Source organism: Hipposideros armiger, unplaced genomic scaffold, assembly GCF_001890085.2.
Source record: "Hipposideros armiger isolate ML-2016 unplaced genomic scaffold, ASM189008v1 scaffold_163, whole genome shotgun sequence".
NCBI classification, from domain to species: Eukaryota; Metazoa; Chordata; class Mammalia; order Chiroptera; family Hipposideridae; genus Hipposideros; species Hipposideros armiger.
Window position 1 is genome coordinate 2,186,128 of NW_017731513.1, and position 24,336 is coordinate 2,210,463.

The 24,336-nt window shown below is 43.2% G+C and overlaps 1 protein-coding gene across 2 annotated transcripts in view; it reads right to left on the reverse strand.

Annotated features, from left to right (window-relative positions):
- Positions 1 to 24,336, reverse strand: part of MMP16 (matrix metallopeptidase 16) — a 451,752-nt gene that overhangs the window by 252,647 nt on the left and 174,769 nt on the right. Inside the window, exon 2 of one of the 2 annotated variants that reach the window (XM_019651642.1) lies at positions 18,550 to 18,665. The gene's annotated coding sequence lies outside the window, so the exon portion shown is untranslated. Of the gene's footprint in view, positions 1 to 18,549; positions 18,666 to 24,336 lie in introns of those variants that run through there. The other variant, XM_019651638.1, reaches the window with a different exon arrangement.

Here is a 24,336-nt window from a genome sequence, read left to right on the forward strand (position 1 = left end):
CATGTACGTCATAAACTGCAGAGATTGCCTTGTTGTGGGGAGGGTATTGTTAGTAAAGGGAATCCAGCAGGAACTGCCAGTGACTTTGGAACTAGTGTGAGGTCTTGTCCACTTTTTTCTTACGCTTACATCACAGGACATACGTGTGTTTCCTAATGTGCTCAGATGCTGTGCTCAGACCTGAACCTATGGAATAGTCCCCTCTGCGCCCTGAAATGCTCAGTGATACTTCTTACTCTGACACAGAACTTCAAAACCTTCCATCCTTTCCTGACTGTGACTAACGCTTTATGCAAACTGCTGACATACACAGTTCCAGCCTCCAGCCTCCAGCCAGCCCCTCACCCTCCAGTATCCATCCCAGCACCCCCGAGGCACCACCTTAGCCATGTTGATTGTCCTGAGATCACTGAGGCAGGTCTTCCCGTTTCTTACAGGATCTGGTTAGGTTTACATCACTACATTGTAGGTGTTCTCCACTGCAGAGCACAGAAATTCAATCATTTTTCTCATCACTAATTTATGATTAAATAAAAATTACTCAGACCTTTTAAGAATTTCTTTCTGGCATTGTGGCTTTTACTTGAGTCATAGTTTCTGGACTAGAAGCCCCTACAAATCAAGCAGATTAATTATAATCACCGAGTCCTCAACAACTAGTACCGCCTACTTCCTGCGCTCAGTTTCATTTTTTATCTGACAAATGATAAAAGGAGGAAGAAAGGGGCTTTTCATGTCTTCTTTAGACCCATTACCACCAGAACAATGCCCCCACTGGACGGTGCTAACTGGTACGGCACGCGTGGGAAGGACACCTCAGTGAGGCTTCCCCGGCGTCATCTCGGTGCATCTTCTCAGGGAAGTCATAATAATGAGGATGGTTATTGCATTACAGTCTCAGCCTGGAAAAGGCAGGTGACAGAAGAGATGGTTTTAGGAGGGGGATCTGCAATCCTATGGCAACATGGGAAGGAACCTGATTACATAAAAACCTGTGAGCTTGAACTGGGAGCATTTCAGCTTTGTGGCACGTTTTACATGGAAGGACGCTGTGGGGCAGTGTACTAACAACCAGATGCTGATTGCCACGAACATGTCCAGCTCACGGGACAGTTTCCGTTTTCTAACAGATGGGCAGACAGAATGCTGACAGACATGCAGTGAAAACACTGGGGAAACCTAGACTGACTGATGGCTTCTCTAAATTCATGAATTTTTTTCTGCTACGACTTTAGAGAGCACGTGGCACCTACAGAAAGAAGGACCCTATCACACCTATGATGGGGTGATGGTTAAAGACTTCTGGAGTGGTATTGCTATAAAAAAAACACCTTTTAAATAAAGTATAATATTAGTACAGAAGAGTTTCAAGTGCATTAGGGTACAGCTTGATAAACGATCATAAGCTATCGTGCATGCATATCATGAACCTAAATCAAGACACTGAACATTACCCAGAAGCCCCCTCATGAGTCCTGTAGTCATTTCACCTCCAAAGGTGTCACCACCATCCTGACAGCTAACCCCACATGCTCGCTTTGCCTGTTACTGAATTTTATATGATGAGTTCATAGAGAAAGGACTTAGTGTCTGGCTGCTTTCACTTTGCATTACATTAGAGAAATCCGTCAGTGTCGTCACATAACTTGTTTATTCTCATCGCTGAGTCACAGTCTACCTGCCGATGGGCATCTGGGTCATTCCCCAGGTTGGGCTAGTATTGCATATGGTTCTATTACAAGCACCACTGTCCATGCGTTTGGGTGAGAATATGTGGACGCTTCTGCTGGGTGTAAGGACATGGGGACGGGGTTACTGGGCACACGTTTGACCATCTTTAGTAGCTGCTTCCAGGGTTCCAAAGGCCGTGTCTCTATTTATATTCTGAATAGCACTGCATTATGGTTCCAGTTGTCTCATGTTCTTGACGAAATTTGTCGTGGCCTGTCTTTTTCACGTTAGCTCTACTAGTGACTTACGTGCTGGTGTCACACAGTGGCTTTATTGTTTTCATTCTGATAGCTGACAAACATGGACATAGATTCATATCTCTAGTGGCATTTGAAATCACGTTTTTGCAATGCACCTTTTCAAACCCACTCTTGTTCACTGGGTTATCTTTTTTATGTTGATTTCTATGGATTCTCTTATATTCTGGATATAGCCATTTGTTGGAAATGAAAATCACAAACCATTTTTATGAGTCCATAGCCTGCCTTTGAACTCCTCAATGTCTTTTTGAGGACCATTTAATTAAGATTAAAAGTTCTTAACTGAGTCTATTTTATCAAATTTTCCCTTTATGGTTAATGCCTTTTAAGAAATTTTTGTCTTCCCCAAGTTTACAAAGATATCCTCCTATATTTTCTTCTAAAAGCTTTATTGTCATGCCTTTCTCATTGAGATCTGCCATTATTCTGCTATTGACATTTGTGTATAATGTGAGTTGGGAGTCAAGGTTCCTTGTTAAAAATCTGGACGGATATTTCACTTGCTCAGTGTAATTTATTGGAAAGGCCGCCGTTTACTCACTGCCTTCGCTTAATTGACATCTCTCCACACTGATGTCTTCACATTTCTCAACCGTTATTTTACACTTTCAATGTTCATTATTTTTTAATCCATTCAAAAATTAATTATTGAGGGCTGTCTATGTTCTAGTCTACTCACTCTTCTATGTGCTAGAAATAAAATATTGAACAACAGACAAGAATTCTTGTCCTTCCGAAGCTTATATTTTCATAAATACAGACAGAAAAACTGAAATTATATGTTACATGGTAGTAAGTGTTGGGCAGAAAAATAAACAAGAGGGGACTCTCCTGGGTCAGTGAGTCAGGGGGAAGGATATTATAATTCTAAATAGATGTTATGGGACATTTTCCCAGGAAAGGTGAACTGACAGCAGACCTGCACTGGGGAGAGGGGAGCTATTCACGGTCTTGGGAACCAAGTGTTTCAGGCAGAAGGAGCAGGATGACATTTGAGACCACTCCTTCTTTTAATATAGATATCCATTGCTATGACTTTCCCTCGTGGTACTGTTTTTGTTGCACCCCATAATTTTTCATATGTTGTGCATTTATTTTTATTTGACCCATTTTTTGTTTAGAAATGTGTAGTTTAACTTTCACATTTTTGTGAGTTTTTCAATTTTCATTCTGTTACAGATTTCTAGTTTCATAATACTGTGGTAGAAAAAGGTAGTTGGTATGATTTCAGTCTTCTTAAATGTAAGACTTGTTTTGTGACCTAACGTGCTCTATCCTGGAGAATGTCCTGTGCGTACTTGAGGAAAATGTATACCTTGTTATTAGGCGAAATGATCTGTTTGTTACATCCATTTGGTCTGTGGTGTTATTTATGTCCTGATCCTTTATTGATTTTCAGTCTAGATGCTCCATCCACGGGTGAAATTGGGTCATTGACGTTTTCTATCATTCTTGTACTGCTGTCTTTTTCTGCCTTCAGCTCTGTTAATAATTGTTTTATATATTTAGGTGCTCTGAGGTGTGGTACATATATATTTGTAATTGTTATTTCTTTCTTATGAATTGATCCTTTAATCATTGCCTAATTTTTTTGTATCCCATGTGACAGTTTTCGACTTAAAGTCTATTGTGTCTGACAGAAGTATAGCCAGCCTTGTGTTCACCATTTTCATTAAATACCCTTTTTTCATTCCTTCACTTTAAGCTGATACTTGCCACCAAATCAAAGTAAGTCTCTTGTGAACAGCATATTGTGGGTCTTTCATTATCCATTCAGCTACTCTGTTTTGTGATTGGTGTGTTTAATCCATTTACATTTAAAGTGATTGTTGATAGGAAAACAGGATCACAGTTCTGTTCCTTGTTTTGTTTTATAGTTCTTTCCTTCAGATTTTCCTCCCTTGCTGTTACCTGTGTGTTGTGTAATTTTTTTTTATTGTTGTAGTTGTGGTAATAGTCATTGATTCCTTTCTCTTTTTCTTTTGAGTAACTTCTGCATATATTGTTCATGATTACCCTGAGGCTTACATAAAACACCTTACATTTTCTACTGCCCACTTTAAGCTGAGAGCAACGTAACATACAAAGCTCTGCACTTACCCTGCTAACTCCCTGTACTTTATGTCACCAACATGCATCATTTTATCTTGCAGATCCATTAATGGGTTTTTGTAGTTAGTTATTCTCAATATTTTTGTCTTTTAACTTTTCATACTAAAATTAAAAGTGATGTACACACTGCCATCACAGTGTTACTGTACTCCTAGTTTTTTTCTTTCAGCATTTTGAATACAGCAGCCCATTCCCTCTCACCTGCAAGTTCCTGCTTGGAAAATGGCTGACAGTTAAGAAGGCTTTTTGTATGGAATGAGTCACCTCTCTTTTGCTGCTTTCGAAATTCCTGCTTTGTCTCTTACTTTGACAATTTAATTATAATGGACCTCGGTCACTACAGACCTTTTTGGATTCATCATATCAGACACATTCCTTCAACTTTATAAGTCTGAATTCCACTTCCCTCCCCAGATGTGAGAAGTTTCCAGCCATTATTTCTTTAGATCATTTTTCTGCCCCTATCTCTCTTCTCCTGGGAGTCCCACGATGCATCTATTGGTTCAATTATGTGTATGCCACAAGTCCTGCAGGCTTTCCTCACTTTTTCATTTTGCTTGAGTTCACCCATTTTCTCTTCATGTCTTTTGTTGAAGCTCTGGTACGTAAGGTTTTAGTTCAGTATTTGTACTCTTCTGCTGCAGAATTTGTTTTATGTTGTGGCTCCTCTCTCTGTTGATATTCTCGTTTTGCTCATGTACCGTTTTTATTTTGTTGCATTGCCTTTGTTCTCGTCCAGCTTCCTGAGTTCCTTGTAGATGACTATTTTTAAGTCTTTGTAAGGTAATTCATAGGTCTCCAGTTCTTTCGGGGTGTTTTGGAAGATTTATTTTGTTCCTTTGGTAGTATCACATTTCCCAGATTCTTCATGTTCTTTGTACTTCTGTGTTGGTCGGAACACCTGAAAAGGCAGCCGCCTCTTCAGTTCCTTACGGTCAGGTTTCAGCAGGGAAAAAGCTCCGCCGGTCAGCCCAGGTGGAGACGCTGGGCCTCTCACATGTTTTCAGTGTGTGTGCACACGCCACCTCACTGCTGCGGGAGAAGATTCCGGGCTGTGCACCGTGTCCCGATCTTACAGAGCCATGGAGGCTGCCGACCCACACCTGTCTCCCGAGCAGTGCACAGAGATGTGAGTCAGCCTCTCCTTTCCGCCTGAAGAAAGGTGTGTGTTCTGTGCCTTCTCCCCATTCCACAGAGCTGCGCCAGCTTCTGAGAGCCACACACCCTCTTTCTGTAGGAGACACCGAAATGCCAGGACACTGGGTACCAGCTTCACTTCTCTCCTCTCCTTCCAAATGAGGTGTCTCAGGTTTGTGCATTTGGTTTGCACATGGGAACACTGCCTGTATCATGATGCTGGAAAGAGCCTGACCCACTTACTTTTAAGAATCAAAACTGTAAAACATGTTCTGCTGCTTATTCATTGGTTGTTTCCAGACCCTGAGAATCTATAAAATCACTTTAAGGACTTGGACCCAACCGTTCCGTTCATGCTCCATTTTTCTTAGCTTACTTCTGAAACTCCTGTGTTTAATTAAGTTCACATATATCTGTGGCTTACACTTTGGATATTACAGTACCCACCCCAGCCTCAGAAGTTTTCTAAGACATCTCTTCAATTTTCATTTTTTCATATCATAAGTGAACTAAATTGCAGTAGCATCTATGAACTTTATTGCTATTTCAGTCAATAAGATCCACCCATTCTGATTTGATATGTTACACTAGATCCATGGTCTGCTGACAGCAAGATGGTCCCACATGGCACAATTAGTGCAAGATGCTGAGGTTTTCTGCAACATTGGTATCATTGAGAGATATACAAGTTTTCATCCAAAGCTGACTTTTTACTATGACTTACTCACTATACCTCATTGTAATAATATAAAAATATTGTGGCTTTGCAAACATGCAACTAATAAACAAGACGAGTGTCAATTTTCTTAATGAGAATTAGTTATGTCACATGTGGACCTCACTGACATTCCCAGGGGATCTGTGAGAAGACCGAGGACAAAGAGAAAACTATTGTCTGCAAAACTAATGTCACAACCATACTGTCTAACAAGAGGGCCAGAAAAACAGGGTAAGTTTTCTATGGTTTCCTTTAAGAATCACCTTCAAAATAAAGGAATAGATGTGACATTCTTTCCAACTCAAAATCATAATAAATTCATTAACTCTTTCCAGCTTTTTTGTATCCTGCACTTCCCTTTTTCAGAGCCTGAGCCGGTGCTATTTGGTAGCTGTTTTGCCCAGACATTCGTTTGATTGCTTGATGTTTTCCTAGAGTCCTGGAATAGGTGTGACTTAATGAAGTTGCCAGCTTCATCTTGATTTATTTGGTTTCAAATAGGAAGTTTGGAAAATGCTAAAGATCAAGGGAAAATATGTTAGAAGCGGGAAAGTCTAAAAGAAAAATTTCTAATAAGTGGTTTCATAAAGATACAGTATTTTCTAATTTGGGGGGGAAAGATAGCATTGTTTTCTGTACATAAATTATTTGAAAAATATGGTTACTTAAATAACCTAGTCTTTTTTTTTTCCTTCCCAGCATACTATGAAGCTAGCCAGATGTGAAAGCTGATATTTCTACTTTTTTGTGAAGCTATATATTTTTTTTCACTCTAATCCTTAAGGATAGTATATCAGGAAAATATTCATAATTTTTTTATAGAGCAACAGATAACCTTAGCTTATAAATCTGTAGTCTTTTTTCCCCCTAGAATCAGATCTAGAAGGTAAAAAGGATTAGAAAGAAAAACAGAAAGAAAAAAATGCTTACTGTTGGAAAATTTTAGTGGATGCCAGTTTCTGGAAAACAGTAGATATTACTAAGCTTCATGTATTCAGGTTTCCTAGTCAGCTGTGAGGATGTACAGCAACAGGAAGCAATAGACTCATTTCAGAGATCCCACCACCTACTGACCTCATGTCTTCCTGTACTCTCCTGAGCTTATGTATTGGTCATTCTCCTCCCACTAAGGATTTGTTGGCAGAGGCAGGTTTGGAGAACAGAATTCTGTGAGAGTCAACTTTAAATGTGTTTATGGACAGATCAAAGCTAAACTGTCTTCTTGCCTCTTTATATAACACTATATCTTGAACCTTCAATTTTGGTATCCTTTTTCAATTACTTATGATTAACATATTGGCCCAGACGTTTATCAGAGAAAAACAAAAGTATTATACATTAAATGTTCCTGAGGCAACCTGTTTTCTTTCTTCAACATTTTTTCTGCATAGAAAAGGGGCAAAATCAAAACCAAAAATTAGCAAGCACTGACCTGTAATATCACAAAATTGAGAAGATAATAAAATGGTAATTACTATTTATCTTTCTCCTTAAATACTACGTACATATTACGGCTATAACATTACAACACTACATTTAGAGTTATAAGAGAAGGGCTAGTAAAATGCTGTTTTTATTTCTGCAGCTAACATATACTATGAGTATTTTTAATGTAAAACCCAGGGAAAGGGGGAAAAAAAAGCAAAGTGTATGTAATATGGATATCCACGGAGAGCGGGTGGAACAGTTTCATCTGCTTTTTCTCTTAAAATGCCATAGGTTTACGTAACAAATTTTGTGAGCAGCCCGTCTTCCCCAGGTCATGTAACGGGCATGTTCTTTGCCCAAGAAGCCCACAGCTCTGATGTCTCTCCTTCGTGTCAGACATGAAAGTCCAGGAGGAAATTGCCGTCCGTGTGTCTCCTTGCATGGTCTGCAATTTAGCAAGCACGGTTCTGGAGGTGCATGGGCTTAAATATTTCCCCGCTGAGCGTGCTGCCCACGGGGTGACTTAGTCCAGCCTCTGGGAGACCCTCCTCACAATGAGACTAAAGTGCATTTGCAGCCCTTTGGGGGCAGGCATTTGGTCTCTCTGTCAAGGGCACATCAAAGTGGCTGACAGATGACGGCCATCGGTGCTCACCAAACAGGTAGGCAGTGGAGCAGCCAAGGGACAGCTGCGATTAGAAATGTTTCTGTGTTCAGGGTCACATGTTGGAGCCACACTTATCATAATTAATGCCATCAATGTCACTTTCTTTTATGTTGTATCTTTCCTCATCTCATTTCTTTTTGCATGATTTCCAAGTGATGTGCTTTCAATGCTGTCCGCCAGCAGAATCTCAGTAGGTGCCTCCCACCCGGAAGCCCTGTGATTCTGGACAGTTTCTACGTCGTTTTGGCTTCAGTTTAGTGGTCCTCCCTCGAGACGCAGTCAAGGCAGCCCTTACTTGCAACACCTTCTCCCACCCACTTCCCTAGGAAAGTCCTTCTATCCTGTCAGAATCTGGGGGAGGAATATGACATCCCCTGTTAACCTGAGTGGTCACACAGTCATATGAATGAAACTACTCACATGGGACCCATAATAGACCAGTGCAGCCAAAACAGAGGTCACATGTCTGCACCCGGTCCTTCAGGCAGAAGCCCAGTGCAGCAATTTCCGGGGCTACAGTACATAATGGGGGACATAAGTTTAGTCAGTAATCACTGCGAGGCAGAACTGCTGACTCAGACCACTGCAAAGTTTTGTAGCCTCCATTGTGGTGCAAACAGGGGATGTTCTCCATTATTCAAACAGAGGAAGTGAAAATGTCCCCGACGCCATCATTCTTAGACCTAGAGCATTCTTTCTTCCCTTCCCACAGGACACTTTCAAATTTGAAAGACCCGCACTGTTGCTGTCATCCCTCACTTAGCAATCAGACACTTCATTTAATGTCTGACAAAACCTTAACCCTGCAATGCTAACACAATCTTAACAGCAGCAGCAACTGTAGGAAAACGTATTGAGCACCTAGTCAGTGCTGGCACTGCTCCAAGTCCTATTATACGCATTTCATCAGGTAATCCTCACAAATATACTGTCAAGCACAAAATTTATGAATGTTTTACAGATGAGGGAGCTGAAACACGGATTAATCATGCTATTTTAACGAGCAACCTACCTATTTAATGATTATGCAAACGGAACTGGGTTCCAGGAAATACAGCTCAAAACCCATGCCTCACCCTACACCAGCAGTTCTTGAACGACCCTTTCACAGGGGTCGCCTAAGACCATCAGAAAACAAAAAGATATTTACATGATGATTCATAACAGTAGCAAAATTACAGTTATAGAGTAGCAACGAAAATAATTTTATGGTTGGGGGTCACCACAACATGAGGAACTGTATAAGGGGTCATGGCATTAGGAAGGTTGAGAACCGCTGCCCTACACAATACTGCTGAATCAGAGCTGCAGAATCGTCGTGACTCCAACATTTAGGAGGAGTCAAATCAGATTGGTTATTGATATGCATTTCCTGGGATAGGCCTTGTATTCTTAGGAACCCGCACATTTTATACCAACAGTGACACTTTTCCAAGCTGGCAGCCATTGACCCTTCACTTTCTCAGCCTGCATTGGCTTCTGTTGGCTTCCCCACCACTATCAAATGTGCCAGGTCGATGGCTTCACCTTCACACTCACTAACATGACCAAATCCCCACTTGGCTCTTTATTCCTGTTAAGTGTCTCTCTCGTTCCTGGTGGGGGGGTTACACAAACTATCCAAGTTTCCTCAGTCATCCTTCTCCCGTCCTCCTCCTCCTCCCAGTGGATAAACGTGTCGCTTCTTAGATGCTGCAGAAGCGCTCAGGTGCAAACGGCCTTGACTTCTCCCCATCTCTGTTCCCCAATAAACTTCTCCATCGCTCGTTTTTATCTCTGACCTCAGGAAGTAGCAATCCTCTTCCCCAGCCAAGAATAAGTTTCCAACCTGTCGCCTTGAACCCAGGCCCTTCTCATGACCTCAGCATGTTCAGTTTCACTCTCTCGAGTCCTATTCAGAATCCCGCCCTGCCATGTTTTCCTTCCCTGCCAACACATGTAGTAAATCCTAAAGGAAAGGCTCCCACTGCCCCACATCAGCAGTAGACTCTCCTCGCCTTTAGCCAGAACCTTGAAACTGTGACCACTTTACTCTGTCTGCTCCCTTGCCTCCCAGAAACCACTTAACACATGGAGAATTTGGCTTCTGACTTCACCATTTATGGGAACTGCTTTTACTAAGATTGATATAATCTTCTAATTGCTAAAGCCACTGGTTGCTTTTTAGCTTCTGCCTACTTGACATCTCTGCTGAATTTGATTATTGAGAAGTCTGTTCCTGAAATCCTTCCGTTATTTTCTCAGTCAGCATAAGCACTGGGTTGTCGGAAAAGTCATGACACAGTTTTGCAATGAAAAACAGAAAAAATACATCATGATTTTTCCAACAACCCAATATAATGCTCATATTTTTAAAAGCTCTCACTAGGTTACGTGACTAGCTTCTCTTCCTTGGTTTACTCCTGAGAAACAGTATTTCCTTGTTTCATCCTTCACTTTCCTCAAACAGTGTCCTTGGATAAGTTCCTTTTCACTCGTGATACCATCTCAATACCTATGCTGACTAGTCCCCAAAACTTTTTGTGTGAAAAATTTATCTATCAAAGCTATTTCAGGTATCTGAACCAACATACACACCAGTGCACTTCACGTGTTTATAATACCTTTATATGTCTCCTAAATATTATACTATCCCACCTTCCACATTAGGGAAAAAGCAAAGCAAAAGCCTACCCAGCACAGCACTGGAGGGAAGCACTGCCTGAAATGTATTGGGCTTATCACACCTGTAGTAGGACCCATCTCCCATTTCTGCATGATTGCAGCTCCCGCTGTTCCACGTGGAGGCCGTGCTCTTTCACGAGCGATTTTTCCTCACTCCCTTTAAGGCTGTGCTTGACTTTCACATGTTTCAGGAACCTGAGTTAGTTTTCTACTGCTGCCATAACAATTGCCATGAAGTTAGTGGTTTAAATGGCATGGATTTATCAGTTCAAAGTCCTGTGGGTCAGAAGCCTGACACTGAATTTCCTCTTGGGGGCTCTAGGAAAGACCTGTCTTCTTGCTCATTTGAGTTGTTGGTGGAATTCATTTCCATGCAGTCATGGGGGTGAGCTCTCCATTTCCCTGTTGGCTGTCACCCGAGGGCTGTGCCAGCTCACGGAGACCTCGCTCCAGTCCCTGCACGAAGCCCCCACGTCTCAGAAACAGCACTGGGGCATCGAGTCCTTCTCATATCTATGATCTATTTCACTAAAAACTAAAACTTTGTTTTTAATCATTCCCCAAGACCCTTTCATCCCTCAAGCAATGGTTTCTGCATTCAGTGTAAAATCAGGGTCCCCTTGTTCAAGGTAGCTGTGTCGTTGTAAATGACATAACTGCTAAAAGCTGGCACTAAGCGTATCTACGTCATCTATGTAAGACTCTTCTATGCGAGTCATAGTAGTTCAGAAACTGATCAATGTTGATATTTATTTACTTGAGTGCTAAGGATCGAAGTCATATAAATATAAATCTCTTCCAAATTCTTTAAGCAGTGAAATGCTGAGTAGCTTGCTAGAGGAGCCATGTTACTCAACCAGATCAACAGCTTGTGAGTCGTGTAAGGCTGACATGGACCTACCTAAGGGCAAATGATGCAATCAGGTTTCTGTTTACATTTTAAAAATTTCACTCATATTAACTCATTTGGTATATATACCAGTTAGAGATGGAGTTATGGAATACAGTACTCATTTAAAATAAATTTCCTTTACCTCAAAGTAGAACTGAGAAAATTATTAAAATGAAGTATCATAAATGTTTTATTTTCAATAATGTAGTATCTTTGAAATGCATTAATATTAATATGCACAATCAGGATTATAATTTTATACTTACTACTATGAGTATATTTATTTGCAAAAGTATATATGGTCACATAGCAGAACGGCATTTTAGGTATTTTGGATTTAGATATGTAGATATATAAATACATTTTAAATAAAGCAGTTTTCAGATCATTTCTGAAAGCATCAGAATATAGCCTCACTCAGTCGGTTTGTTCAAGGTAAAACATGTTGCATGTTTTTTATATTACAATCTTTCTGTTAGTCAGCTCAGTTAATGATGTTTGACTGCACAGCATTAAGGTATGAATAATAGCAATTATTAATTTAAGTGCCTGCAATATGATCTGAATCCAGCGGAATGAAGTAAAGACATCAAATGAAATTAATGATGGAGAAACATTAAGGAGAGGAAAGGATTTCACTTCCTTAGAATCCGTTAAATGTGGAGAGTTGCACAGACTGCCCACCTAAGAAGGGCGTTTTCCCTGGTGCTGGAGATGCTCTCCGTTCAGGGGTGGCACTCCTTGCACCCCGCCCCGCTGGCCGGCCGGTCTGTCCTGTGACCCGTCCTTCTGCTCACCGCACAGTCGCTGGTGCACAGATGTGAGGAGGGTGACTGCAGGTGTTGAGGCTTGTCCTCGAAGCGAGCGGCTGTGACGTGTTGGCATGGTTGCACATGCTGTGCTTTCACGGGCAGTCTCTGCCTCGCCCTCCAGAAGGGACAGAAGAGGCTGAGTCCAGGCGGACGTGATGCTGCTGGGAGACGAATGGATGTGCCCAGGAAACAGGCCGCAGGACGCAGGTGAGCAGCTGGCCTCCTTTGTACGCTCTCTGTCTGCTCAGCATCGACGGGAAGTGGAAAGATGTGCTCTACGTGCCCCAAAAGGTCCTGCAGGTACAGAGTAATTAGGGCCTGCTGTGTCCCCATAGGTGTGATGGCTCTGATCCAAAACTCCGTGGTACTCCAGCAGCCTTCATCTGATGTTTGGGGTCCTAGAATTATTTACGCAGTGGCAGTGGTGGTTTTGGGTTGGAAATTTGAAAAGTCTGAGGCACACATCAGACGCTGGACCTCATTCACACTTCTCTAGAGCTTAATCAGGACGCCGTAAGCTGTGTTGGCATCAGGCAGTGTTTGCACAAGCAGAATGTACTGCCGATGTTAACAAGTCTGCAGCCCGGGCAGCGCCCTGCCGGTTTGTCTGGTGTGTCTGCCTCTGTCTGCAGTGGCACTGAGGGCGGTAACTGCTTTACCAGTGAATCGGGCCCAGCTCTCGGGGTGCGTGTGCTGGCCTGAGTGCCACACCTCCCCTCTGCCTGTGCCCCACTCTGCACCTTCATCTCCTCAGGCTGTTTAAGCAGCTTAAGTCCCAGCTCCCACGTCGGCTGCTCCACGGAGCCTTCCCTGACTTCCGGATGGATTTCACCACGCTCCCCTCTGGGTCCCCACAGCGCGGCCTTCTCGTTACCACAGGCACCACGGTCTGACCAGTGTCGTTTCTGGGGACCTGTGTGTGTGTTTCCTGGTGGACTTGACATCTCCTTTCTGTGCCCGAAAGTACGCTCTCAGTAATGCTGCTTGGGCTGACGTGTGGGTACCCATGAAACGCAAGCTCCAGTAAAGCTTTTGTGTGTTTCCAGAGTTCAGTTTTTAAAACTAGGAGAGCTCTTATAATTCTTATGACACTATACATTTGCTTACCCTGCTATAGCTTAAAAGTACTTCTAAAATAAATATGTATGTGCTAATGTAAGAGTCCATTAAATAAACAAACAGAAACCAAAACACTGCTAAAAGTAGAGTGGGTAACACGCAACGTGACCCGGGAAGGAAATGAAAAACAGTAACCGTAAGAAATGGAGGCCTGCTGTTCTTCAGGGAGCACTGGGAATATAGGTTGTTCTCTTCCTGGCAAATATTTGGAAAACCTAAGGGGAGAGAGGCAGAGAGCTCAACAAGAGCAAGGAGGAGACAGTGTTCGCATTTCTATCAACCTTCGCAAGCCGGCCGAGGTTTACTTACATCGAGGACAGTCACACTCAGAGTCACTGCATCGTAGCAAAGGACAGAAATGAGCCCTTATTCCCACGTCCACATCTGGGAGCAATGCTAAGACTCTGGAGGATGTACTCTCCCCAGAGAATGGGAGATAACGGGCAGGACGCCAGGACACACTCTCTCTCTCTCTCATCTGCACCCCCTCTCAAGAGTCAGTCAGCAAAAAACAAACTGGTACAATAGAGACAGATGTGGGAGAAACACAGTAAATGAAAGGCACGGACGTACAAGAATAACACGTTAAGTGGGAGTGGGAAGAGTTTGGCTTGGGTGAAGCACAGGGAGAATCTCCATTCTCCTAACTTGTATCTTCGTTGTATTGAACAGTGTTTAGGAAAAAGCAAAACATTAGTCTGTGCTATGAATTGCTGAGGTTCCTGTAAGGCTAGCGTAGTGCAAAGCCATTCCATGTATGGAGTTACCTCAACATCTCATTGTAGAGAGAAGGGTTTTGATACCAGAACAAGATTCAACTAGGAGGTGAGGGCTGGGGCAGGTAGGGATTCGGGTGTGAGCAACGCAGTTCTCACCACTGCTTCTGAAGCCCCACGTGATGTGTGACAGTTTACACAGAAATATGCTCTCTACCCACGCTGCTCCCTTATGCTCAGTCTCCACATGGCGGTACTAATGGCTTATAGATTGACCGGAATCTATTTCCCAATTCTTTCATTTTGTGTATCCTCCTTAACTTGGAAGTACAGTGTTTTGTTTTAATTAGTAAAATTGCGATTGGAATACCTCAAGCATAGAGTTGTAGAAAATGAAGTCATACGGACCCTATAGCAGTGTTTTGTTACAGTGCTTAGTGGTGACAGATGCCACTACTCAGTGTCACAACCATCATCATCGTCATCTTTACAACTGTTTTATACTAGGTTACATGTCTAGTACTCTGTATATAGTACTCAATTCCTAGTGAAGCTATGTTCTCCTCAGCTGACAACCTGTTGTCCTTGTGAGATGATGGGGGAATAAACAGCCAACTGCCAGGTGTAGCTGAGGGGTCGCTGAGGGTCCCGGCTACATCTATAGCCAGTCCTTGTGCCCAGTGCCAGTTCCTCAGAGCTGACATCCGACGCAGACGGACCAGTCTCCCCACCCTGCATGGTCTGGGTCCACTGTGTCATTCACAGTAACTCTTGCAGTGTTGTCTGTAGGGGGGAGGCCGGCTACTGCTACCTCCCTTAACAGATACAGAGCCTCAGGGAGACTGTGGCTGGATTATGTCTGACAGCTACCCCTGGCAGACTCAGGTCTCCAACCCCGTGCTTGGAGCTCACAGGACAGTGCAGTTGGTCCCAAGACTCAAATGCAGAATATGATAGACTTAAGTGTGAAGTATAATCTGTCAGCATTTGGGGATTATTGGGCAGTTGCTCTTCCAGACACAGACAATAAAGAGGCTTCCATACAAACACTGATGTCAGAGACCCAGCATTCGAGACTACTCAGCACTGTGTAAAGTGCCATGTTTAGAGCTCCCGTCTGTGGACTGGATGGTATGTGGAGGTAATCAAAAGTCTAATTGTTCTGTGCATGAATTCTTCGGCAACCCAAGGGAACATTTTAGAAACTATGTCTTCAAATTCAGTCAATGAAGTCCTGGTGTAATGACCAGTCTGGTTCCTTGTTCCTGAATCTATCTAGTAAAGCCCTACCTGCTGGCACAGACGGGCCTGGCCAGGCTGTGGACTCAGCTTCATGTCACATGCACAGGAAACGACCTGGCGAACGTGGCAGGACAACAACGGAGCACAACTGTATCTTCATTCTTGCTTTGTCCCCAGCCTTACTCTCCAGAGAAAAGACTGTGTTCCTATTTCAGTCAACAGTTATCATGACCTTCTTGTCTGACAAGTTTCCTGCGAGGTTCTAATACCCAGCCCCGGATTCCAGAATGTTCTCCTTGCTAGACCTCCATGAGTACAGGACTCCTTCCCCGAATCCTGGTCTCTCACATGTTCTTGCAGAATTTAGATACATAAAGCTGAACTGTTCCATTAGCTATAACTGCTCTTTTAGCTACACTTCTGCTATCAGCACTGAGATTCTGAATGTGGTCCCCTTGCTGTCTGAACCTACCAGTCAGCTGGTGTGTCTGCCCTTGTCACCGGTTATTGAACTCACTTGATTTCCATGATCTATCTACCTGAATGATTAAATTACCTTCTACCATAGTTACCTGACACTATGCACTATTTTTTAGTACCACCCTGTTCTCATGTGCTTCAGCTGACAATTTGTACGAGCTGGATTATCTGGGTAAATGCGGGCTTAATAAAAACAAAGTTAGGAAGATGTGTAGCTGGCTTTGCAGCCCTACGGAGTGGTTTGCAACATAGACTCCCTGAGGGAGGGACAGGCTGGGGACACAGAAGGCAGGCTTCTCAAGTGTGTGCTCAACTCAAAGCGAAAGGAAATGCAGTTGTGTTCAATGACAATATTGAAAAAATCTTACCAGGTCATAATTATGGGCATTATGCTAATACTTTCTTTAGGGGAAATCTATAGCCTTAAGTAATCACATAACTTAGAAAGAAAGAATAAAAATAATAGTAACCTTTTCACTAGAAGTGTTTAAAAAATGGCTGTGTGGCAGGAATCTAGTAGAGAATGCTCGTTTATTGAAGGAGAGACCAACCAGGCTGACCACTCAGGTGGCCCCAGGCAGGTCCTCTGGGAGCCTCAGCACCTCCATACATGCGACAGCATGGCAGTCGTCCACCATTGGGACTAGACCTGTGTCCCCCTTAACTCCATCTGCTTTCCTATTACCATTATTTCTATTTATCTGCAAACATAAAGTCAAACAATTGATCTGAAGAGCAGTCAACTACTGCTCCCAAAACGGAGGATGCCAGACTCTGTTCCCAACACACCAGTGGGATTCACTTCCAATGGCAGACATGACGCACATGTCCAGAACATTAAAAGGAACCACACGTGCTAGTAGGTGCTTTTCCAAACCGTCATCTTCTTACTCATCTGATTTCTAACAAGATAAATGCACTGTTAGAGTTTGGAAGTCCGGAATGTGGAAAATGTTTATATAAGCGGGTGTGCTGTACCAGATATTGAAAAAAATTAAATCCAGAAAGCAACAAATTAAGTAAGAGGAGCTGACTAAATTAGTCACGTACAGTTTGGTAAGAGAATGAGTAAACTACCCTTAAGAGTCAAATGTCACCGCTCTGACCCTCTTGGCAGTAGGCCTGTTGGATAAGAATAGGGGACCTAGTCAATATCCTCCAGCCTGGGGACAATTGCAAGTGAGAGCCATGTCCCCGATGGCCACATTTCCCAGTACTGTTTAATTGTCACAGCCATGGAGACATACTGCGTTCCCATTGGCACGTGAGACTGTGAGAATAGAAACCCTCCGGAAACTCCGATGAAAGGTGCTCCCTGTCAGACACCACGGCTATCTGCATTTTCACGTCTCAGGATGCCTGGGTTGTCCTCAGAGATCTGACTTTTTCCATCAGAAGTTGGATGTATTCAAATCTAAATAATCTTCCCAGCTAACTTTTTGCAAGAGATGTCTTCAGAGGTACAAGCAAAGAATCTGAGGAACACACACATTGAAACTGAGCAGAAAGCTTTATCCTTCGCATGACACTAATATTCCCCCTCAATCACGCTTGGTCCATGAGAAGATGGGAGCTAATCTCATCAAGCATGGCTTCATGCAATCACCAATTACCACTAGTACCTCTTCCCTCTGGATTTTCCTTGTTGTACTCCAAACTCTCTGGTTTTTGACAAACTCTCCTACAGCTTCAGGTTCAAAACAAACTGGTTTTTTCGTGTTTGGCCTCCACCAAGACCCAGGCCTCTCATGAACGTGTTAACTCTGGAGAGTGGAGATGGCTCAGCGTACCCCTCTGGTATGCCGCGGGCCCAGGGACATGCACAGTACACCTGCTGTTACATCAGCACCATTTTCCTTCATGTCAAGAGCACCCCTTTACTATGATTCATGGAACACAGCTTTGGTGAATCCTAAAACTCCCTTTACCATCATGACTGGTTTTCCCATGATTTTGTCTCCATGTGTTGGGGAGAGAAGTGTGTCTCCACTTACAGACCTCCTGGTTCCAATCCCTATAATCAGGGAGATAGCCCGACATCCACATGGGAGACACACCCACTGTCCTCACTCAGAGGCCCATTCAGTCTCCTGTGCACACCCCAGACTCCATTCCAACAGCCCCCTTCAGGGGCCTCTCTTAGAACCTACAGCCACTGGGGATTCCTGCATCATTTTCCTCTTAATCTCTAAAGTCAAAAACAGATCTATTTGTCCATCTAACTTCTCCAATCATGACTGCAGCTGAGTACTGCTTAATATTAACAGCTTACAAACCAGCGACAGCACAAATGCATTGTCTCTAATCTAGCTTAGCCATCACTGTCCCCAACCCTGAGTGATCACACACTTTGAGATTCTGGCTAGCTTCCTCTCTCACGTTCCAACATTATTTATTCCAAGCCTTCTCACATCCCCGCCACCCCCCGGAATCTCTCTAGTCAACTGTCCTACTTCTCCGTCTTAACATAAAACTGTACGAAAAACAGATACCATCAAGAGTAAAAATGACTGTTTTCTAAAGCGAGAAGCCTTACAAAAGGGATTTGACAAGAATTCTGGGAAGACCTACCTGAGGACATGCTGGCCGGGGCACAGTCCTTTGGGAGGACGTGGTGATGGGGTTATGACAAGGAATCACGCCTGGCCGGAGTGTCGCTCCTTCTGGCCGGAGAAGAGGCCGGAAGCCTAGGGAAGCAAACAGAGGGGATGTCAACCTGATGTTCCTACCTCAGACGCCTTTCACAGAGACATGTGTTACCTCCTGTCCACCTGAGTCACGCAGGTTACACAGAGCTGAAGAACGTGGGATTAATGCAGGACACGTTAGTGACACGGAGCTTTGGGGTATCAGCAAAAAAGTTACAAAGAGAAAGAAGGGGAAAAGGAGGTAACTTAACAGTGCTGTTATTTGAGGCCATTTCAGAGTAGTTCTTTATTTAAAAGGTCAGTTCACCGATTTACTTTGTAAATAGAGCTAATTAAGAAAATGAGAGGCTGAGTGGAGCCCTGGATGTGAACCTAGGGTTCCGGCCAGCAGGGCCCCGACAGAAGGAACTGTTAATTGGACAAAAATAATATTTTAGATAGTTCATCAAAAAGAAGGTTTATTCTAAAAACAAAACGGAACCACTATAGCACTGTGGGAACACGCACCTTCTAGCCGGCCATGCATGTGCAAAAAAGAACAATCTGTCAGGACGGCTCCCTTATATACACTCCCCACAGGAAGTTATAATAGAACCATAGAGTTTAACAGAAAGTCGGGGCTAGAGAGAAACAGGAAGCCCAGCTGCAGCCACAGACCTCCCAGCTCCCGGGGCCATTTCCTTAAAATGCCAGTTCTCTTTTATGAGGACAGATGGGATTCCCTAAGGCTTCCCTATTTCTCCTTTTGTTAATGCCCTGTCACCACAGACTAACTGCTGTGTAGTCGTGCCTTTGGATAAGGCTTCTCGGATCCTCTTTTAAATTATGTTCCATTCGAAATGAAAACAACTGACGACGTACAAGAACCAGGAACGTGTTTAAGTACAATCATCATGCTGCTTTTCTGCTTTCAAATGGTACGGCTTCCCGTTAAGAAATGAAAGACAATGCAAGTGACAGAAAAGCAATAGGTTCCCCAGGACATGTGAACATATGATACCTAACAATCATTTTGCGATGGTGTGACCCTTTGGTGCAGGGCTGTGCGCCATTCAGGGTGACGTGTGCCCGGGACCCGCATGTGGCGTCTTAGGAGCCAATGAAATGTGGTTTGTTCACCTGAGGACATTTTAACTCAGTTGCACCAGCTAGATTTGCAAAGGCATCTCTCTCCCCCCCTACCCCACGTCTCTGCCAGGGGTGAGGGCTGTGATGTTTCAGAAGGCTTGGCCCAGGTCACTGCTCTGATGTTGCATGGCGCTCAGTAGACACCTGTGATTTTGCTTGCCTCGTCCCCACTCATCTTCCTCCTGCTAAGTGCACCCTACTTTCTCCTGCGGACCCAAACCTCATCGCTCATGGGTCCATGAGGTCTAGGTGCCATTGGTTCCAGGGATGGTCACAGGATCTGGGCCTGGCTAGTGAGAGCATGTCATTTCCGTTAGCCGTGGACTGGGCCAGACACGGGTGGGAATAGCATCACCTGATCCAGACCCAACGAGATGTTCCCTGTGGCCTGACACCCTGTGAGCAGTAAGGTCCAGCCTCGCTGAACTAAAATGATTTTCTTCAGGCAGGCTGAGCTGAGTCATCCTGAACCAACACAGATGAGGTCACGGACACATCCCTGAGGTGAGCTGCTGCCTTGAACCCCCCACTCTCTAAGTGGGGCAGGCCCTTCCCTCTTGCCTCTGTCTTGGTTCTGACCAGAGAAGAAGGTTTAGGGTGATGGTTACTCGCTTTTTATAATCTATATGTATGAGGTTGAGTAAGATTTATATGTAAAAAGATAACATCTCAATCAAAGTCCTGTTGATTCTAAAACTGATCACTTGGTGCAATTAATCTGTGTTTATTCTAATTTTTTAATCTATCCCCTTCTCCCACTCAAACTTGATTTTCTTCATTTACTCACCAATGTGATTTAAAATATAATCAAAGCTTTCAAGAGCAATTACACCAGATGTAAGGCACATCATACTGCAGCATTTACTGAATCACTCCTAAGATTACATTAAGTGACGTACAGAAAGACTATCTTTGCTTGTGATGGAACTGTAAAAAAACATCAATCTGTGATACATAATATAGAACCAGTTATGGAATCAAACCATAGGTAATTCTCTTAGTATAGGAAAAGAAATTAAACAAAGAAACAAAAGAGAAACCAAACACAACTGTAACATCTATAAAATATTTGAGCATAGAGTCCAGTATTATCGACCTAAGTCAAGCCATCTGATGGCTTCACTGTAATGAGATATCTGAAATGGATCTTAAATACCCAGGTATCACAGTGAGTAATGACAGGAGGAGAATAGGGGGATACAGGGCCCACATGAAACTGAGCTAAAACACTGGAGAATTTCTTAGTCTACTCGGAAGCCTCTTTGATAAACGAGAAGAAAGAGAAATTGATCTCCTCTTCTAATAAAGCTTGGTCTTCAGACAAGGATTGAATGATTTTCTACAAGATATAAAGTGATGAAAAGAAACCTTTTTTAAAAGACTACTCAGCCTGTTCTTCATCTTCTTTCAAGGGTCAGGGAGAGAGCTCGCGCTGCCTTCCCACTGAAACATCTGTGACAGACAGTGAGCTTCCTGCTAGGTCCTTAAATTAGCAATGGGACTTTTGAGATCTGACCCCATGTCCTCCTTACACAGTGACACACATCCTTTTCCTTCAGGAGCTCCACTACCATCATCGGGGATAGAATTTAATTATAGAGTACTCGCTAATATTAATTTGAGTCCTATTAAATGTGACTTTCTCCTTGTTCGATTCTATTAAATTATACTGTACATGTGTTAGCATGGTGTCTATTACTATGTAGAGGTAAAGTAAATATTAGCTACTACTATTATCTTTAGCTGTACAAATGTCGGTTGGCTTACAGTCCTGGATGAGCAATTTACTGAAATATCTGAGATAAGATTTACCTGCAATAGTCTGCCTGAGTTAGGGTGACAGGAATGGACCTAAACTCACACATTCTGTGTAATTAATACTTACGAGCTGTTGACCACTGAATCTGTCACTGATGTAATTTCATGTTTCTTCAAAATGTTTGCATATAATACTACGGTTGCATGTGATACCACCTGCAATCGTGTTTAGAGTTTAGGGCATGAGATATCATTCATTATGTGCAGACGCGCCTACCCACTCCACCCTGACTTACAATATTCTTGAGGATGGGGAATGGTGGTTTCTCTTACTGCCGTTTTTGGCCCGTAAGCATCTGTATTATCTTTTTTTTATACCGGCTTTAGTAAGATACAATCTACACACTATAAAATTCAGCCATTTAAGTTGTACAATTTAGTGAATTCACAGTGTTGGCCACTGTCACCACTCTCCCATGTGAGAATATTGTCATTGTCCCGGAAGGAAAGCTGTGTCCCTTAGCAGTCTCTCCTTGCCTCCCCCTGCCCTCGGCCACCCGCCTACCCCCTGCATCTACAGACCTTCCCATTCCAGTCATTTCATGGAATTGGAATAACACCATATGTGTTTTTGGTGATTTGCTTCTTTCACTCAGCATAATGTTTTTAGGGTTTATTTGTGTTTTAGCATACATTCGTATTTTATTCCTTTTTATGGCCAAATAACATTCCACTGTATGGGGAGGCCATTTTTTGGTTTATCCATATATCGGATGGTGGACATTTGGATTGATTCAACTTTTTGGCTGTCATGAATTATGTCCGTATAAATACGTGTGCCCACGTTTTTGTATGGACATTGGCTCTGATTCCTGGTAGGCACACTTTTGGAGTGCATTTGCTGAGTAGTATAATAAATCCATGTTTAACACTTTGTGGAGCTTCCAGAAAGGGGCTGCACCATTTTACATCCAACCAGCTGGGAACTACTTCCCCTACACTCCACCAACACTTCCTGCCATCTGTGTCCTTAATTGTACCCCCCCTGGCGTGTGTGCAAAGGAGCCACCTGGTGGTTTCAATTTCTATTTCCCTGATGACTGAAATTGCCAATCATCTTTTCATGTGCTTACCGGCCATTTATGCATCTTCTCTGCAAAATTGTTCATTCATATTATTTGCCCTTTTTTTTTTTTTTTTTCAGCTGAGCCATCCTGCCACCGGTTGGCAGCTTAGTGGCAGCTCAGCTCCGGCCAGGACTCAAACCACTGTTGCTCAGAGCTCACACTCTTGAGCGAGCTCTTAACCAACTGAGCCACTCAGCTGGCCCCTTAATTTGCCCATTTTTAAATTGCGTTTTTGTTTTTATTGTTGAGGTGTAACTATTCTTTACATACTTTGGATACAAGTCCCTTATTCAAAATTTGATTTGAGAATACTTCCCCCACTTTTGTAGGTGCCCCTAGCATTTGATAATAAGCACACAGCAGATCTGCAATCATTATATTTTCAATTGATATTTAATACATCCCTATGCAGCAAGGAATTTACAAGCTGGGGTAAACCCCAGGGCACCTAAGGCAGGACATTCATTTGCCTCCCAAGGGTTCAGAAAAAAATTTTTAGTGGACACATTGCCTCCTTTCCAGAAAGAAACATTTCCAGCTTCCCTTGCCACAATTGAATAAGTTATTGTCATAAGATATGAAATATCTGTGTAAGAATTTAAGGGGCTGTAAAAATGAGAGGGTATACTCGCTCCCATCCTGCTGCCTGGAATGCAGTTGAGATCGTTAGAACTCTAGCAGCCCTCTTACACCATAAGGATCAGAGCCACAGTCTAGGGTTTGTAGAGAGGTAAACTAGAAGGAAGCCTGGTCCCTGAAGTCTTCTTGGAAAATACCAACCCTGTCTGCATAGCTTACTAATATATTCCTCCCACCCAAGGAAGAAAGAAGCCCCAGTCATATTTAAACCACTGTTTGATTAGGGTGGGGGAGAAGGTCTTTGATATCTGAGTCAGCATCTGAGAAAGTGTACCCAGTACTCCTACTGCTAATAAAATGAGCTTTGGGTGAGCTAATAGGTGAAGTAAGAAAGCGGCAGGCTTCACTGATTTTACTCAAAGCCCACGACTTCTCACAACCTTCTTCACTCAGTCCTGATGGGTAGCAGCACGGCGTGTCAGCCTGGTATCGATTCTTCTGTGCCCGGAGTGAAGCCTTCTCTATTAGAGACGAGAGAGGTGGTGGGGGCGCAGATGGAGAGAATGAGGAAGATTTCATCGGCTCAATTAAGACACAAGGAAGCCCAATTTTCTTATCCTAAAAGGCATCCCAAAATAAAAAGTGGTCTCCGACAGTACATTTTAGTTTAACAAGGTGCAAAAATCAATACCACATCGGAGTTTGAAAACGGGGGCAATGTGAGGGATGAACGTTTTCCTCCGTGTTAACGTCGTCGAGGTTTGCTTGTGCCCCTGCACCGTTTCGTGCACACGAAACCCGATTTTACACGCTTACCGCACACGGCACTTGGGTTACTCGGAGAATTGGGAGTTGAATGTGTCATGCTGGCTAGTGGCAGTCACTGTCAAGTTCATTAAGCGAACTTCCATCACAGGTTAGAAATGGACAGTGAATGTGAGCGTGCTGAACGTGCTAGGTGTGTGTGAATTGCTGGAATGAATTTAAAGACGCATCATCTGCCTTTAACACTGATGGACTTTTTGTAAGTAATTAAGGATCATGTCTACGTGCCTGAGCACTGTTCCGGCAGCTAAGACACCGACAGTGTTGCTACCTAGAGACGACACATGCTTCCT